The sequence below is a fragment of the Schistocerca nitens genome, chromosome 12 (assembly GCF_023898315.1).
Source record: "Schistocerca nitens isolate TAMUIC-IGC-003100 chromosome 12, iqSchNite1.1, whole genome shotgun sequence".
NCBI lineage: Eukaryota > Metazoa > Arthropoda > Insecta > Orthoptera > Acrididae > Schistocerca > Schistocerca nitens.
Genome location: NC_064625.1, coordinates 54,800,305 through 54,817,707, shown reverse-complemented (window position 1 = coordinate 54,817,707; position 17,403 = coordinate 54,800,305).

Here is a 17,403-nt window from a genome sequence, read left to right as displayed (position 1 = left end):
TTTATGGTCTGCCAGCCCTTGTCGCGTGCTGCGGAATGTGGGCACAATACAAGCAGCACAGTAGAACACAGGAGAAGCATCTTAGTTGATGCAATCGCCCAGTAAGAAGAGCTACATTTATAGTTTTAGTTATCGATTATCGAATTATTGGTCGGTTTGGTGCCTTGGACATGACCGAGGACCTTAAGATTTTACATGAACCGAGGACTGGCAGCCACGTAACACGAGAAAATGTGAAAAGTGTTAATATGTAGTAAAAACCTTAGAAAATCTCCGTGTTTCGTCATTCACCATCGAATCGATATAACGCGAGATCGTCACATTGGTCGCATTTCTCTCTGAAACGGTTACATTTATGGTCTGCCAGCCCTTGTCGCGTGCTGCGGTATGTGGGGACAATACAAGCAGCACAGTAGAACACAGGAGAAGCATCTAAGTTGATGCAATCGCCCAGTAAGAAGAGCTACATTTATAGTTTTAGTTATCGATTATTGAATTATTGGTCGGTTTGGTTCCTTGGATATGACCGAGGACCTTAAGAATTTGCATGAACCGAGGACTGGCAGCCACGTAACACGAGAAAATGTGAAAAGTGTTAATATGTAGTAAAAACCTTAGAAAATCTCCGTGTTTCGTCATTCACCATCGAATCGATATAACGCGAGATCGTCACATTGGTCGCATTTCTCTCTGAAACGGTTACATTTATGGTCTGCCAGCCCTTGTCGCGTGCTGCGGTATGTGGGGACAATACAAGCAGCACAGTAGAACACAGGAGAAGCATCTAAGTTGATGCAATCGCCCAGTAAGAAGAGCTACATTTATAGTTTTAGTTATCGATTATTGAATTATTGGTCGGTTTGGTGCCTTGGACATGACCGAGGACCTTAAGATTTTGCATGAACCGAGGACTGGCAGCCGCGTCACACGAGAAAATGTGAAAAGTGTTAATATGTAGTAAAAACCTTAGAAAATCTCCGTGTTTCGTCATTCACCTTCGAATCGATATAACGCGAGATCGTCACATTGGTCGCATTTCTCTCTGAAACGGTTACATTTATGGTCTGCCAGCCCTTGTCGCGTGCTGGGTTATGTGGGGACAATACAAGCAGCACAGTAGAACACAGGAGAAGCATCTAAGTTGATGCAATCGCCCAGTAAGAAGAGCTACATTTATAGCTTTAGTTATCGATTACTGAATTATTGGTCGGTTTGGTGCCTCGGACATGACCGAGGACCTTAAGATTTTGCATGAACCGAGGACTGGCAGCCACGTAACACGAGAAAATGTGAAAAGTGTTAATATGTAGTAAAAACCTTAGAAAATCTCCATGTTTCGTCATTCACCATCGAATCGATATAACGCGAGATCGTCACATTGGTCGCATTTCTCTCTGAAACGGTTACATTTATGGTCTGCCAGCCCTTGTCGCGTGCTGCGGTATGTGGGGACAATACAAGCAGCACAGTAGAACACAGGAGAAGCATCTAAGTTGATGCAATCGCCCAGTAAGAAGAGCTACATTTATAGTTTAAGTTATCGATTACTGAATTATTGGTCGGTTTGGTGCCTTGGACATGACCGAGGACCTTAAGATTTTGCATGAACCGAGGACTGGCAGCCTCGTAACACGAGAAAATGTGAAAAGTGTTAATAAGTAGTAAAAACCTTAGAAAATCTCCGTGTTTCGTCATTCACCATCGAATCGATATAACGCGAGATCGTCACATTGGTCGCATTTCTCTCTGAAACGGTTACATTTATGGTCTGCCAGCCCTTGTCGCGTGCTGCGGTATGTAGGGACAATACAAGCAGCACAGTAGAACACAGGAGAAGCATCTAAGTTGATGCAATCGCCCAGTAAGAAGAGCTACATTTATAGTTTTAGTTATCGATTATTGAATTATTGGTCGGTTTGGTGCCTTGGACATGACCGAGGACCTTAAGATTTTGCACGAACCGAGGACTGGCAGCCACGTAACACGAGAAAATGTGAAAAGTGTTAATATGTAGTAAAAACCGTAGAAAATCTCCGTGTTTCGTCATTCACCATCGAATCGATATAACGCGAGATCGTCACATTGGTCGCATTTCTCTCTGAAACGGTTACATTTATGGTCTGCCAGCCCTTGTCGCGTGCTGGGTTATGTGGGGACAATACAAGCAGCACAGTAGAAAACAGGAGAAGCATCTAAGTTGATGCAATCGCCCAGTAAGAAGAGCTACATTTATAGTTTTAGTTATCGATTATTGAATTATTGGTCGGCTTGGTGCTTAGGACATGACCTAGGACCTTAAGATTTTGCATGAACCGAGGACTGGCAGCCACGTAACACGAGAAAATGTGAAAAGTGTTAATATGTAGTAAAAACCTTAGAAAATCTCCGTGTTTCGTCATTCACCATCGAATCGATATAACTCGAGATCGTCACAATGGTCGCATTTCTCTCTGAAACGGTTACATTTATGGTCTGCCAGCCCTTGTCGCGTGCTGCGGTATGTGGGGACAATACAAGCAGCACAGTAGAACACAGGAGAAGCATCTAAGTTGATGCAATCGCCCAGTAAGAAGAGCTACATTTATAGTTTTAGTTATCGATTATTGAATTATTGGTCGGTTTGGTGCCTTGGACATGACCGAGGACCTTAAGATTTTGCATGAACCGAGGACTGGTACCCACGTAACACGAGAAAATGTGAAAAGTGTTAATATGTAGTAAAAACCTTAGTAAATCTCCGTGTTTCGTCATTCACCATCGAATCGATATAACGCGAGATCGTCACATTGGTCGCATTTCTCTCTGAAACGGTTACATTTATGGTCTGCCAGCCCTTGTCGCGTGCTGCGGTATGTGGGGACAATACAAGCAGCACAGTAGAACACAGGAGAAGCATCTAAGTTGATGCAATCGCCCAGTAAGAAGAGCTACATTTATAGTTTTAGTTATCGATTATTGAATTATTGGTCGGTTTGGTGCCTTGGACATGACCGAGGACCTTAAGATTTTGCATGAACCGAGGACTGGCAGCCACGTAATACGAGAAAATGTGAAAAGTGTTAATATGTAGTAAAAACCTTAGAAAATCTCCGTGTTTCGTCATTCACCATCGAATCGATATAACGCGAGATCGTCACATTGGTCGCATTTCTCTCTGAAACGGTTACATTTATGGTCTGCCAGCCCTTGTCGCGTGCTGCGGTATGTGGGGACAATACAAGCAGCACAGTAGAACACAGGAGAAGCATGTTAGTTGATGCAGTCGCCCAGTAAGAAGAGCTACATTTATAGTTTTAGTTATCGATTATCGAATTATTGGTCGGTTTGGTGCCTTGGACATGACCGAGGACCTTAAGATTTTACATGAACCGAGGACTGGCAGCCACGTAACACGAGAAAATGTGAAAAGTGTTAATATGTAGTAAAAACCTTAGAAAATCTCCGTGTTTCGTCATTCACCATCGAATCGATATAACGCGAGATCGTCACATTGGTCGCATTTCTCTCTGAAACGGTTACATTTATGGTCTGCCAGCCCTTGTCGCGTGCTGCGGTATGTGGGGACAATACAAGCAGCACAGTAGAACACAGGAGAAGCATCTAAGTTGATGCAATCGCCCAGTAAGAAGAGCTACATTTATAGTTTTAGTTATCGATTATTGAATTATTGGTCGGTGTGGTGCCTTGGACATGACCGAGGACCTTAAGATTTTGCACGAACCGAGGACTGGCAGCCACGTAACACGAGAAAATGTGAAAAGTGTTAATATGTAGTAAAAACCGTAGAAAATCTCCGTGTTTCGTCATTCACCATCGAATCGATATAACGCGAGATCGTCACATTGGTCGCATTTCTCTCTGAAACGGTTACATTTATGGTCTGCCAGCCCTTGTCGCGTGCTGGGTTATGTGGGGACAATACAAGCAGCACAGTAGAAAACAGGAGAAGCATCTAAGTTGATGCAATCGCCCAGTAAGAAGAGCTACATTTATAGTTTTAGTTATCGATTATTGAATTATTGGTCGGTTTGGTGCTTAGGACACGACCTAGGACCTTAAGATTTTGCATGAACCGAGGACTGGCAGCCACGTAACACGAGAAAATGTGAAAAGTGTTAATATGTAGTAAAAACCTTAGAAAATCTCCGTGTTTCGTCATTCACCATCGAATCGATATAACTCGAGATCGTCACATTGGTCGCATTCCTCTCTGAAACGGTTACATTTATGGTCCTCCAGCCCTTGTCGCGTGCTGCGGTATGTGGGGACAATACAAGCAGCACAGTAGAACACAGGAGAAGCATCTAAGTTGATGCAATCGCCCAGTAAGAAGAGCTACATTTATAGTTTTAGTTATCGATTATTGAATTATTGGTCGGTTTGGTGCCTTGGACATGACCGAGGACCTTAAGATTTTGCATGAACCGAGGACTGGCAGCCACGTAACACGAGAAAATGTGAAAAGTGTTAATATGTAGTAAAAACCTTAGAAAATCTCCGTGTTTCGTCATTCACCTTCGAATCGATATAACGCGAGATCGTCACATTGGTCGCATTTCTCTCTGAAACGGTTACATTTATGGTCTGCCAGCCCTTGTCACGTGCTGGATTATGTGGGGACAATACAAGCAGCACAGTAGAACACAGGAGAAGCATCTAAGTTGATGCAATCGCCCAGTAAGAAGAGCTACATTTATAGTTTTAGTTATCGATTATTGAATTATTGGTCGGTTTGGTGCCTTGGACATGACCTAGGACCTTAAGATTTTGCATGAACCGAGGACTGGCAGCCACGTAACACGAGAAAATGTGAAAAGTGTTAATATGTAGTAAAAACCTTAGAAAATCTCCGTGTTTCGTCATTCACCATCGAATCGATATAACGCGAGATCGTCACATTGGTCGCATTTCTCTCTGAAACGGTTACATTTATGGTCTGCCAGCCCTTGTCGCGTGCTGCGGTATGTGGGGACAATACAAGCAGCACAGTAGAACACAGGAGAAGCATCTAAGTTGATGCAATCGCCCAGTAAGAAGAGCTACATTTATAGTTTTAGTTATCGATTATTGAATTATTGGTCGGTTTGGTGCCTTGGACATGACCGAGGACCTTAAGATTTTGCATGAACCGAGGACTGGTACCCACGTAACACGAGAAAATGTGAAAAGTGTTAATATGTAGTAAAAACCTTAGAAAATCTCCGTGTTTCGTCATTCACCATCGAATCGATATAACGCGAGATCGTCACATTGGTCGCATTTCTCTCTGAAACGGTTACATTTATGGTCTGCCAGCCCTTGTCGCGTGCTGCGGTATGTGGGGACAATACAAGCAGCACAGTAGAACACAGGAGAAGCATCTAAGTTGATGCAATCGCCCAGTAAGAAGAGCTACATTTATAGTTTTAGTTATCGATTATTGAATTATTGGTCGGTTTGGTGCCTTGGACATGACCGAGGACCTTAAGATTTTGCATGAACCGAGGACTGGCAGCCACGTAACACCAGAAAATGTGAAAAGTGTTAATATGTAGTAAAAACCTTAGAAAATCTCCGTGTTTCGTCATTCACCATCGAATCGATATAACGCGAGATCGTCACATTGGTCGCATTTCTCTCTGAAACGGTTAGATTTATGGTCTGCCAGCCCTTGTCGCGTGCTGGGTTATGTGGGGACAATACAAGCAGCACAGTAGAACACAGGAGAAGCATCTAAGTTGATGCAATCGCCCAGTAAGAAGAGCTACATTTATAGTTTTAGTTATCGATTATTGAATTATTGGTCGGTTTGGTGCCTTGGACATGACCGAGGACCTTAAGATTTTGCATGAACCGAGGACTGGCAGCCACGTAACACGAGAAAATGTGAAAAGTGTTAATATGTAGTAAAAACCTTAGAAAATCTCCGTGTTTCGTCATTCACCATCGAATCGATATAACGCGAGATCGTCACATTGGTCGCATTTCTCTCTGAAACGGTTACATTTATGGTCTGCCAGCCCTTGTCGCGTGCTGCGGTATGTGGGGACAATACAAGCTCACAGTAGAACACAGGAGAAGCATCTAAGTTGATGCAATCGCCCAGTAAGAAGAGCTACATTTATAGTTTTAGTTATCGATTATTGAATTATTGGTCGGTTTGGTGCCTTGGACATGACCTAGGACCTTAAGATTTTGCATGAACCGAGGACTGGCAGCCACGTAACACGAGAAAATGTGAAAAGTGTTAATATGTAGTAAAAACCTTAGAAAATCTCCGTGTTTCGTCATTCACCATCGAATCGATATAACGCGAGATCGTCACATTGGTCGCATTTCTCTCTGAAACGGTTACATTTATGGTCTGCCAGCCCTTGTCGCGTGCTGCGGTATGTGGGGACAATACAAGCAGCACAGTAGAACACAGGAGAAGCATCTAAGTTGATGCATTCGCCCAGTAAGAAGAGCTACATTTATAGGTTTAGTTATCGATTATTGAATTATTGGTCGGTTTGGTGCCTTGGACATGACCGAGGACCTTAAGATTTTACATGAACCGAGGACTGGCGGCCACGTAACACGAGAAAATGTGAAAAGTGTTAATATGTAGTAAAAACCTTAGAAAATCTCCGTGTTTCGTCATTCACCATCGAATCGATATAACGCGAGATCGTCACATTGGTCGCATTTCTCTCTGAAACGGTTACATTTATGGTGTGCCAGCCCTTGTCGCGTGCTGGGTTATGTGGGGACAATACAAGCAGCACAGTAGAACACAGGAGAAGCATCTAAGTTGATGCAATCGCCCAGTAAGAAGAGCTACATTTATAGATTTAGTTATCGATTATTGAATTATTGGTCGGTTTGGTGCCTTGGACATGACCGAGGACCTTAAGATTTTGCATGAACCGAGGACTGGCAGCCACGTAACACGAGAAAATGTGAAAAGTGTTAATATGTAGTAAAAACCTTAGAAAATCTCCGTGTTTCGTCATTCACCATCGAATCGTTATAACGCGAGATCGTCACATTGGTCGCATTTCTCTCTGAAACGGTTACATTTATGGTCTGCCAGCCCTTGTCGCGTGCTGCGGTATGTGGGGACAATACAAGCAGCACAGTAGAACACAGGAGAAGCATCTAAGTTGATGCAATCGCCCAGTAAGAAGAGCTACATTTATAGTTTTAGTTATCGATTATTGAATTATTGGTCGGTTTGGTGCCTTGGACATGACCGAGGACCTTAAGATTTTGCATGAACCGAGGACTGGCAGCCACGTAACACGAGAAAATGTGAAAAGTGTTAATATGTAGTAAAAACCTTAGAAAATCTCCGTGTTTCGTCATTCACCATCGAATCGATATAACGCGAGATCGTCACATTGGTCGCATTTCTCTCTGAAACGGTTACATTTATGGTCTGCCAGCCCTTGTCGCGTGCTGCGGTATGTGGGGACAATACAAGCAGCACAGTAGAACACAGGAGAAGCATCTAAGTTGATGCAATCGCCCAGTAAGAAGAGCTACATTTATAGTTTTAGTTATCGATTACTGAATTATTGGTCGGTTTGGTGCCTTGGACATGACCGAGGACCTTAAGATTTTGCATGAACCGAGGACTGGCAGCCACGTAACACGAGAAAATGTGAAAAGTGTTAATATGTAGTAAAAACCTTAGAAAATCTCCGTGTTTCGTCATTCACCATCGAATCGATATAACGCGAGATCGTCACATTGGTCGCATTTCTCTCTGAAACGGTTACATTTATGGTCTGCCAGCCCTTGTCGCGTGCTGCGGTATGTGGGGACAATACAAGCAGCACAGTAGAACACAGGAGAAGCATCTAAGTTGATGCAATCGCCCAGTAAGAAGAGCTACATTTATAGTTTTAGTTATCGATTATTGAATTACTGGTCGGTTTGGTGCCTTGGACATGACCGAGGACCTTAAGATTTTGCATGAACCGAGGACTGGCAGCCACGTAACACGAGAAAATGTGAAAAGTGTTAATATGTAGTAAAAACCGTAGAAAATCTCCGTGTTTCGTCATTCACCATCGAATCGATATAACGCGAGATCGTCACATTGGTCGCATTTCTCTCTGAAACGGTTACATTTAAGGTCTGCCAGCCCTTGTCGCGTGCTGCGGTATGTGGGGACAATACAAGCAGCACAGTAGAACACAGGAGAAGCATCTAAGTTGATGCAATCGCCCAGTAAGAAGAGCTACATTTATAGTTTTAGTTATCGATTATTGAATTATTGGTCGGTTTGGTGCCTTGGACATGACCGATGACCTTAAGATTTTGCATGAACCGAGGACTGGCAGCCACGTAACACCAGAAAATGCGAAAAGTGTTAATATGTAGTAAAAACCTTAGAAAATCTCCGTGTTTCGTCATTCACCATCGAATCGATATAACGCGAGATCGTCACATTGGTCGCATTTCTCTCTGAAACGGTTAGATTTATGGTCTGCCAGCCCTTGTCGCGTGCTGGGTTATGTGGGGACAATACAAGCAGCACAGTAGAACACAGGAGAAGCATCTAAGTTGATGCAATCGCCCAGTAAGAAGAGCTACATTTATAGTTTTAGTTATCGATTATTGAATAATTGGTCGGTTTGGTGCCTTGGACATGACCGAGGACCTTAAGATTTTGCATGAACCGAGGACTGGCAGCCACGTAACACGAGAAAATGTGAAAAGTGTTAATATGTAGTAAAAACCTTAGAAAATCTCCGTGTTTCTTCATTCACCATCGAATCGATATAACGCGAGATCGTCACATTGGTCGCATTTCTCTCTGAAACGGTTACATTTATGGTCTGCCAGCCCTTGTCGCGTGCTGCGGTATGTGGGGACAATACAAGCTCACAGTAGAACACAGGAGAAGCATCTAAGTTGATGCAATCGCCCAGTAAGAAGAGCTACATTTATAGTTTTAGTTATCGATTATTGAATTATTGGTCGGTTTGGTGCCTTGGACATGACCTAGGACCTTAAGATTTTGCATGAACCGAGGACTGGCAGCCACGTAACACGAGAAAATGTGAAAAGTGTTAATATGTAGTAAAAACCTTAGAAAATCTCCGTGTTTCGTCATTCACAATCGAATCGATATAACGCGAGATCGTCACATTGGTCGCATTTCTCTCTGAAACGGTTACATTTATGGTCTGCCAGCCCTTGTCGCGTGCTGCGGTATGTGGGGACAATACAAGCAGCACAGTAGAACACAGGAGAAGCATCTAAGTTGATGCATTCGCCCAGTAAGAAGAGCTACATTTATAGGTTTAGTTATCGATTATTGAATTATTGGTCGGTTTGGTGCCTTGGACATGACCGAGGACCTTAAGATTTTACATGAACCGAGGACTGGCGGCCACGTAACACGAGAAAATGTGAAAAGTGTTAATATGTAGTAAAAACCTTAGAAAATCTCCGTGTTTCGTCATTCACCATCGAATCGATATAACGCGAGATCGTCACATTGGTCGCATTTCTCTCTGAAACGGTTACATTTATGGTGTGCCAGCCCTTGTCGCGTGCTGGGTTATGTGGGGACAATACAAGCAGCACAGTAGAACACAGGAGAAGCATCTAAGTTGATGCAATCGCCCAGTAAGAAGAGCTACATTTATAGATTTAGTTATCGATTATTGAATTATTGGTCGGTTTGGTGCCTTGGACATGACCGAGGACCTTAAGATTTTGCATGAACCGAGGACTGGCAGCCACGTAACACGAGAAAATGTGAAAAGTGTTAATATGTAGTAAAAACCGTAGAAAATCTCCGTGTTTCGTCATTCACCATCGAATCGATATAACGCGAGATCGTCACATTGGTCGCATTTCTCTCTGAAACGGTTACATTTATGGTCTGCCAGCCCTTGTCGCGTGCTGCGGTATGTGGGGACAATACAAGCAGCACAGTAGAACACAGGAGAAGCATCTAAGTTGATGCAATCGCCCAGTAAGAAGAGCTACATTTATAGTTTTAGTTATCGATTATTGAATTATTGGTCGGTTTGGTGCCTTGGACATGACCGAGGACCTTAAGATTTTGCATGAACCGAGGACTGGCAGCCACGTAACACGAGAAAATGTGAAAAGTGTTAATATGTAGTAAAAACCTTAGAAAATCTCCGTGTTTCGTCATTCACCATCGAATCGATATAACGCGAGATCGTCACATTGGTCGCATTTCTCTCTGAAACGGTTACATTTATGGTCTGCCAGCCCTTGTCGCGTGCTGCGGTATGTGGGGACAATACAAGCAGCACAGTAGAACACAGGAGAAGCATCTAAGTTGATGCATTCGCCCAGTAAGAAGAGCTACATTTATAGGTTTAGTTATCGATTATTGAATTATTGGTCGGTTTGGTGCCTTGGACATGACCGAGGACCTTAAGATTTTACATGAACCGAGGACTGGCGGCCACGTAACACGAGAAAATGTGAAAAGTGTTAATATGTAGTAAAAACCTTAGAAAATCTCCGTGTTTCGTCATTCACCATCGAATCGATATAACGCGAGATCGTCACATTGGTCGCATTTCTCTCTGAAACGGTTACATTTATGGTGTGCCAGCCCTTGTCGCGTGCTGGGTTATGTGGGGACAATACAAGCAGCACAGTAGAACACAGGAGAAGCATCTAAGTTGATGCAATCGCCCAGTAAGAAGATCTACATTTATAGATTTAGTTATCGATTATTGAATTATTGGTCGGTTTGGTGCCTTGGACATGACCGAGGACCTTAAGATTTTGCATGAACCGAGGACTGGCAGCCACGTAACACGAGAAAATGTGAAAAGTGTTAATATGTAGTAAAAACCTTAGAAAATCTCCGTGTTTCGTCATTCACCATCGAATCGTTATAACGCGAGATCGTCACATTGGTCGCATTTCTCTCTGAAACGGTTACATTTATGGTCTGCCAGCCCTTGTCGCGTGCTGCGGTATGTGGGGACAATACAAGCAGCACAGTAGAACACAGGAGAAGCATCTAAGTTGATGCAATCGCCCAGTAAGAAGAGCTACATTTATAGTTTTAGTTATCGATTATTGAATTATTGGTCGGTTTGGTGCCTTGGACATGACCGAGGACCTTAAGATTTTGCATGAACCGAGGACTGGCAGCCACGTAACACGAGAAAATGTGAAAAGTGTTAATATGTAGTAAAAACCTTAGAAAATCTCCGTGTTTCGTCATTCACCATCGAATCGATATAACGCGAGATCGTCACATTGGTCGCATTTCTCTCTGAAACGGTTACATTTATGGTCTGCCAGCCGTTGTCACGTGCTGGGTTATGTGGGGACAATACAAGCAGCACAGTAGAACACAGGAGAAGCATCTAAGTTGATGCAATCGCCCAGTAAGAAGAGCTACATTTATAGTTTTAGTTATCGATTATTGAATTATTGGTCGGTTTGGTGCCTTGGACATGACCTAGGACCTAAAGATTTTGCATGAACCGAGGACTGGCAGCCACGTAACACGAGAAAATGTGAAAAGTGTTAATATGTAGTAAAAACCTTAGAAAATCTCCGTGTTTCGTCATTCACCATCGAATCGATATAACGCGAGATCGTCACATTGGCCGCATTTCTCTGAAACGGTTACATTTATGGTCTGCCAGCCCTTGTCGCGTGCTGCGGTATGTGGGGACAATACAAGCAGCACAGTAGAACACAGGAGAAGCATCTTAGTTGATGCAATCGCCCAGTAAGAAGAGCTACATTTATAGTTTTAGTTATCGATTATTGAATTATTGGTCGGTTTGGTGCCTTGGACATGACCGATGACCTTAAGATTTTGCATGAACCGAGGACTGGCAGCCACGTAACACGAGAAAATGTGAAAAGTGTTAATATGTAGTAAAAACCTTAGAAAATCTCCGTGTTTCGTCATTCACCATCGAATCGATATAACGCGAGATCGTCACATTGGTCGCATTTCTCTCTGAAACGGTTACATTTATGGTCTGCCAGCCCTTGTCGCGTGCTGCGGTATGTGGGGACAATACAAGCAGCACAGTAGAACACAGGAGAAGCATCTAAGTTGATGCAATCGCCCAGTAAGAAGAGCTACATTTATAGTTTTAGTTATCGATTATTGAATTATTGGTCGGTTTGGTGCCTTGGACATGACCGAGGACCTTAAGTTTTTGCATGAACCGAGGACTGGTACCCACGTAACACGAGAAAATGTGAAAAGTGTTAATATGTAGTAAAAACCTTAGAAAATCTCCGTGTTTCATTCACCATCGAATCGATATAACGCGAGATCGTCACATTGGTCGCATTTCTCTCTGAAACGGTTACATTTATGGTCTGCCAGCCCTTGTCGCGTGCTGGGTTATGTGGGGACAATACAAGCAGCGCAGTAGAACACAGGAGAAGCATCTAAGTTGATGCAATCGCCCAGTAAGAAGAGCTACATTTATAGTTTTAGTTATCGATTATTGAATTATTGGTCGGTTTGGTGCCTTGGACATGACCGAGGACCTTAAGATTTTGCATGAACCGAGGACTGGCAGCCACGTAACACGAGTAAATGTGAAAAGTGTTAATATGTAGTAAAAACCTTAGAAAATCTCCGTGTTTCGTCATTCACCATCGAATCGATATAACGCGAGATCGTCACATTGGTCGAATTTCTCTCTGAAACGGTTACATTTATGGTCTGCCAGCCCTTGTCGCGTGCTGCGGTATGTGGGGACAATACAAGCTCACAGTAGAACACAGGAGAAGCATCTAAGTTGATGCAATCGCCCAGTAAGAAGAGCTACATTTATAGTTTTAGTTATCGATTACTGAATTATTGGTCGGTTTGGTGCCTTTGACATGACCGAGGACCTTAAGATTTTGCATGAACCGAGGACTGGCAGCCACGTAACACAAGAAAATGTGAAAAGTGTTAATGTGTAGTAAAAACCTTAGAAAATCTCCGTGTTTCGTCATTCACCATCGAATCGATATAACGCGAGATCGTCACATTGGTCGCATTTCTCTCTGAAACGGTTACATTTATGGTCTGCCAGCACTTGTCGCGTGCTGCGGTATGTGGGGACAATACAAGCAGCACAGTAGAACACAGGAGAAGCATCTAAGTTGATGCAATCGCCCAGTAAGAAGAGCTACATTTATAGTTTTAGTTATCGATTATTGAATTATTCGTCGGTTTGGTGCCTTGGACATGACCGAGGACCTTAAGATTTTGCATGAACCGAGGACTGGCAGCCACGTAACACGAGAAAATGTGAAAAGTGTTAATATGTAGTAAAAACCTTAGAAAATCTCCGTGTTTCGTCATTCACCATCGAATCGATATAACGCGAGATCGTCACATTGGTCGCATTTCTCTCTGAAACGGTTACATTTATGGTCTGCCAGCCCTTGTCGCGTGCTGCGGTATGTGGGGACAATACAAGCAGCACAGTAGAGCACAGGAGAAGCATCTAAGTTGATGCAATCGCCCAGTAAGAAGAGCTACATTTATAGTTTTAGTTATCGATTATTGAATTATTGGTCGGTTTGGTGCCTTGGACATGACCGAGGACCTTAAGATTTTGCATGAACCGAGGACTGGCAGCCACGTAACACGAGAAAATGTGAAAAGTGTTAATATGTAGTAAAAACCGTAGAAAATCTCCGTGTTTCGTCATTCACCATCGAATCGATATAACGCGAGATCGTCACATTGGTCGCATTTCTCTCTGAAACGGTTACATTTATGGTCTGCCAGCCCTTGTCGCGTGCTGCGGTATGTGGGGACAATACAAGCAGCACAGTAGAACACAGGAGAAGCATCTAAGTTGATGCAATCGCCCAGTAAGAAGAGCTACATTTATAGTTTTAGTTATCGATTATTGAATTATTGGTCGGTTTGGTGCCTTGGACATGACCGAGGACCTTAAGATTTTGCATGAACCGAGGACTGGCAGCCACGTAACACCAGAAAATGTGAAAAGTGTTAATATGTAGTAAAAACCTTAGAAAATCTCCGTGTTTCGTCATTCACAATCGATTCGATATAACGCGAGATCGTCACATTGGTCGCATTTCTCTCTGAAACGGTTACATTTATGGTCTGCCAGCCCTTGTCGCGTGCTGGGTTATGTGGGGACAATACAAGCAGCACAGTAGAACACAGGAGAAGCATCTAAGTTGATGCAATCGCCCAGTAAGAAGAGCTACATTTATAGTTTTAGTTATCGATTATTGAATTATAGGTCGGTTTGGTGCCTTGGACATGACCGAGGACCTTAAGATTTTGCATGAACCGAGGACTGGCAGCCACGTAACACGAGAAAATGTGAAAAGTGTTAATATGTAGTAAAAACCTTAGAAAATCTCCGTGTTTCGTCATTCACCATCGAATCGATATAACGCGAGATCGTCACATTGGTCGCATTTCTCTCTGAAACGGTTACATTTATGGTCTGCCAGCCCTTGTCGCGTGCTGGGTTATGTGGGGACAATACAAGCAGCACAGTAGAACACAGGAGAAGCATCTAAGTTGATGCAATCGCCCAGTAAGAAGAGCTACATTTATAGTTTTAGTTATCGATTATTGAATTATTGGTCGGTTTGGTGCCTTGGACATGACCTAGGACCTTAAGATTTTGCATGAACCGAGGACTGGCAGCCACGTAACACGAGAAAATGTGAAAAGTGTTAATATGTAGTAAAAACCTTAGAAAATCTCCGTGTTTCGTCATTCACCATCGAATCGATATAACGCGAGATCGTCACATTGGTCGCATTTCTCTCTGAAACGGTTACATTGGTCTGCCAGCCCTTGTCGCGTGCTGCGGTATGTGGGGACAACACAAGCAGCACAGTAGAACACAGGAGAAGCATCTAAGTTGATGCAATCGCCCAGTAAGAAGAGCTACATTTACAGCTTTAGTTATCGATTATTGAATTATTGGTCGGTTTGGTGCCTTGGACATGACCGAGGACCTTAAGATTTTGTATGAACCGAGGACTGGCAGCCACGTAACACGAGAAAATGTGAAAAGTGTTAATATGTAGTAAAAACCTTAGAAAATCTCCGTGTTTCGTCATTCACCATCGAATCGATATAACGCGAGATCGTCACATTGGTCGCATTTCTCTCTGAAACGGTTACATTTATGGTCTGCCAGCCCTTGTCACGTGCTGGGTTATGTGGGGACAATACAAGCAGCACAGTAGAACACAGGAGAAGCATCTAAGTTGATGCAATCGCCCAGTAAGAAGAGCTACATTTATAGTTTTAGTTATCGATTATTGAATTATTGGTCGGTTTGGTGCCTTGGACATGACCTAGGACCTAAAGATTTTGCATGAACCGAGGACTGGCAGCCACGTAACACGAGAAAATGTGAAAAGTGTTAATATGTAGTAAAAACCTTAGAAAATCTCCGTGTTTCGTCATTCACCATCGAATCGATATAACGCGAGATCGTCACATTGGCCGCATTTCTCTGAAACGGTTACATTTATGGTCTGCCAGCCCTTGTCGCGTGCTGCGGTATGTGGGGACAATACAAGCAGCACAGTAGAACACAGGAGAAGCATCTTAGTTGATGCAATCGCCCAGTAACAAGAGCTACATTTATAGTTTTAGTTATCGATTATTGAATTATTGGTCGGTTTGGTGCCTTGGACATGACCGAGGACCTTAAGATTTTGCATGAACCGAGGACTGGCAGCCACGTAACACGAGAAAATGTGAAAAGTGTTAATGTGTAGTAAAAACCTTAGAAAATCTCCGTGTTTCTTCATTCACCATCGAATCGATATAACGCGAGATCGTCACATTGGTCGCATTTCTCTCTGAAACGGTTACATTTATGGTCTGCCAGCCCTTGTCGCGTGCTGCGGTATGTGGGGACAATACAAGCAGCACAGTAGAACACAGGAGAAGCATCTAAGTTGATGCAATCGCCCAGTAAGAAGAGCTACATTTATAGTTTTAGTTATCGATTATTGAATTATTGGTCGGTTTGGTGCCTTGGACATGACCGAGGACCTTAAGATTTTGCATGAACCGAGGACTGGCAGCCACGTAACACGAGAAAATGTGAAAAGTGTTAATATGTAGTAAAAACCTTAGAAAATCTCCGTGTTTCGTCATTCACCATCGAATCGATATAACGCGAGATCGTCACATTGGTCGCATTTCTCTCTGAAACGGTTACATTTATGGTCTGCCAGCCCTTGTCGCGTGCTGCGGTATGTGGGGACAATACAAGCAGCACAGTAGAACACAGGAGAAGCATCTAAGTTGATGCAATCGCCCAGTAAGAAGAGCTACATTTATAGTTTTAGTTATCGATTATTGAATTATTGGTCGGTTTGGTGCCTTGGACATGACCGAGGACCTTAAGATTTTGCATGAACCGAGGACTGGTACCCACGTAACACGAGAAAATGTGAAAAGTGTTAATATGTAGTAAAAACCTTAGAAAATCTCCGTGTTTCATTCACCATCGAATCGATATAACGCGAGATCGTCACATTGGTCGCATTTCTCTCTGAAACGGTTACATTTATGGTCTGCCAGCCCTTGTCGCGTGCTGGGTTATGTGGGGACAATACAAGCAGCACAGTAGAACACAGGAGAAGCATCTAAGTTGATGCAATCGCCCAGTAAGAAGAGCTACATTTATAGTTTTAGTTATCGATTATTGAATTATTGGTCGGTTTGGTGCCTTGGACATGACCGAGGACCTTAAGATTTTGCATGAACCGAGGACTGGCAGCCACGTAACACGAGAAAATGTGAAAAGTTGTAATATGTAGTAAAAACCTTAGAAAATCTCCGTGTTTCGTCATTCACCATCGAATCGATATAACGCGAGATCGTCACATTGGTCGCATTTCTCTCTGAAACGGTTACATTTATGGTCTGCCAGCCCTTGTCGCGTGCTGCGGTATGTGGGGACAATACAAGCTCACAGTAGAACACAGGAGAAGCATCTAAGTTGATGCAATCGCCCAGTAAGAAGAGCTACATTTATAGTTTTAGTTATCGATTACTGAATTATTGGTCGGTTTGGTGCCTTGGACATGACCGAGGACCTTAAGATTTTGCATGAACCGAGGACTGGCAGCCACGTAACACAAGAAAATGTGAAAAGTGTTAATGTGTAGTAAAAACCTTAGAAAATCTCCGTGTTTCGTCATTCACCATCGAATCGATATAACGCGAGATCGTCACATTGGTCGCATTTCTCTCTGAAACGGTTACATTTATGGTCTGCCAGCCCTTGTCGCGTGCTGCGGTATGTGGGGACAATACAAGCAGCACAGTAGAACACAGGAGAAGCATCTAAGTTGATGCAATCGCCCAGTAAGAAGAGCTACATTTATAGTTTTAGTTATCGATTATTGAATTATTGGTCGGTTTGGTTCCTTGGACAT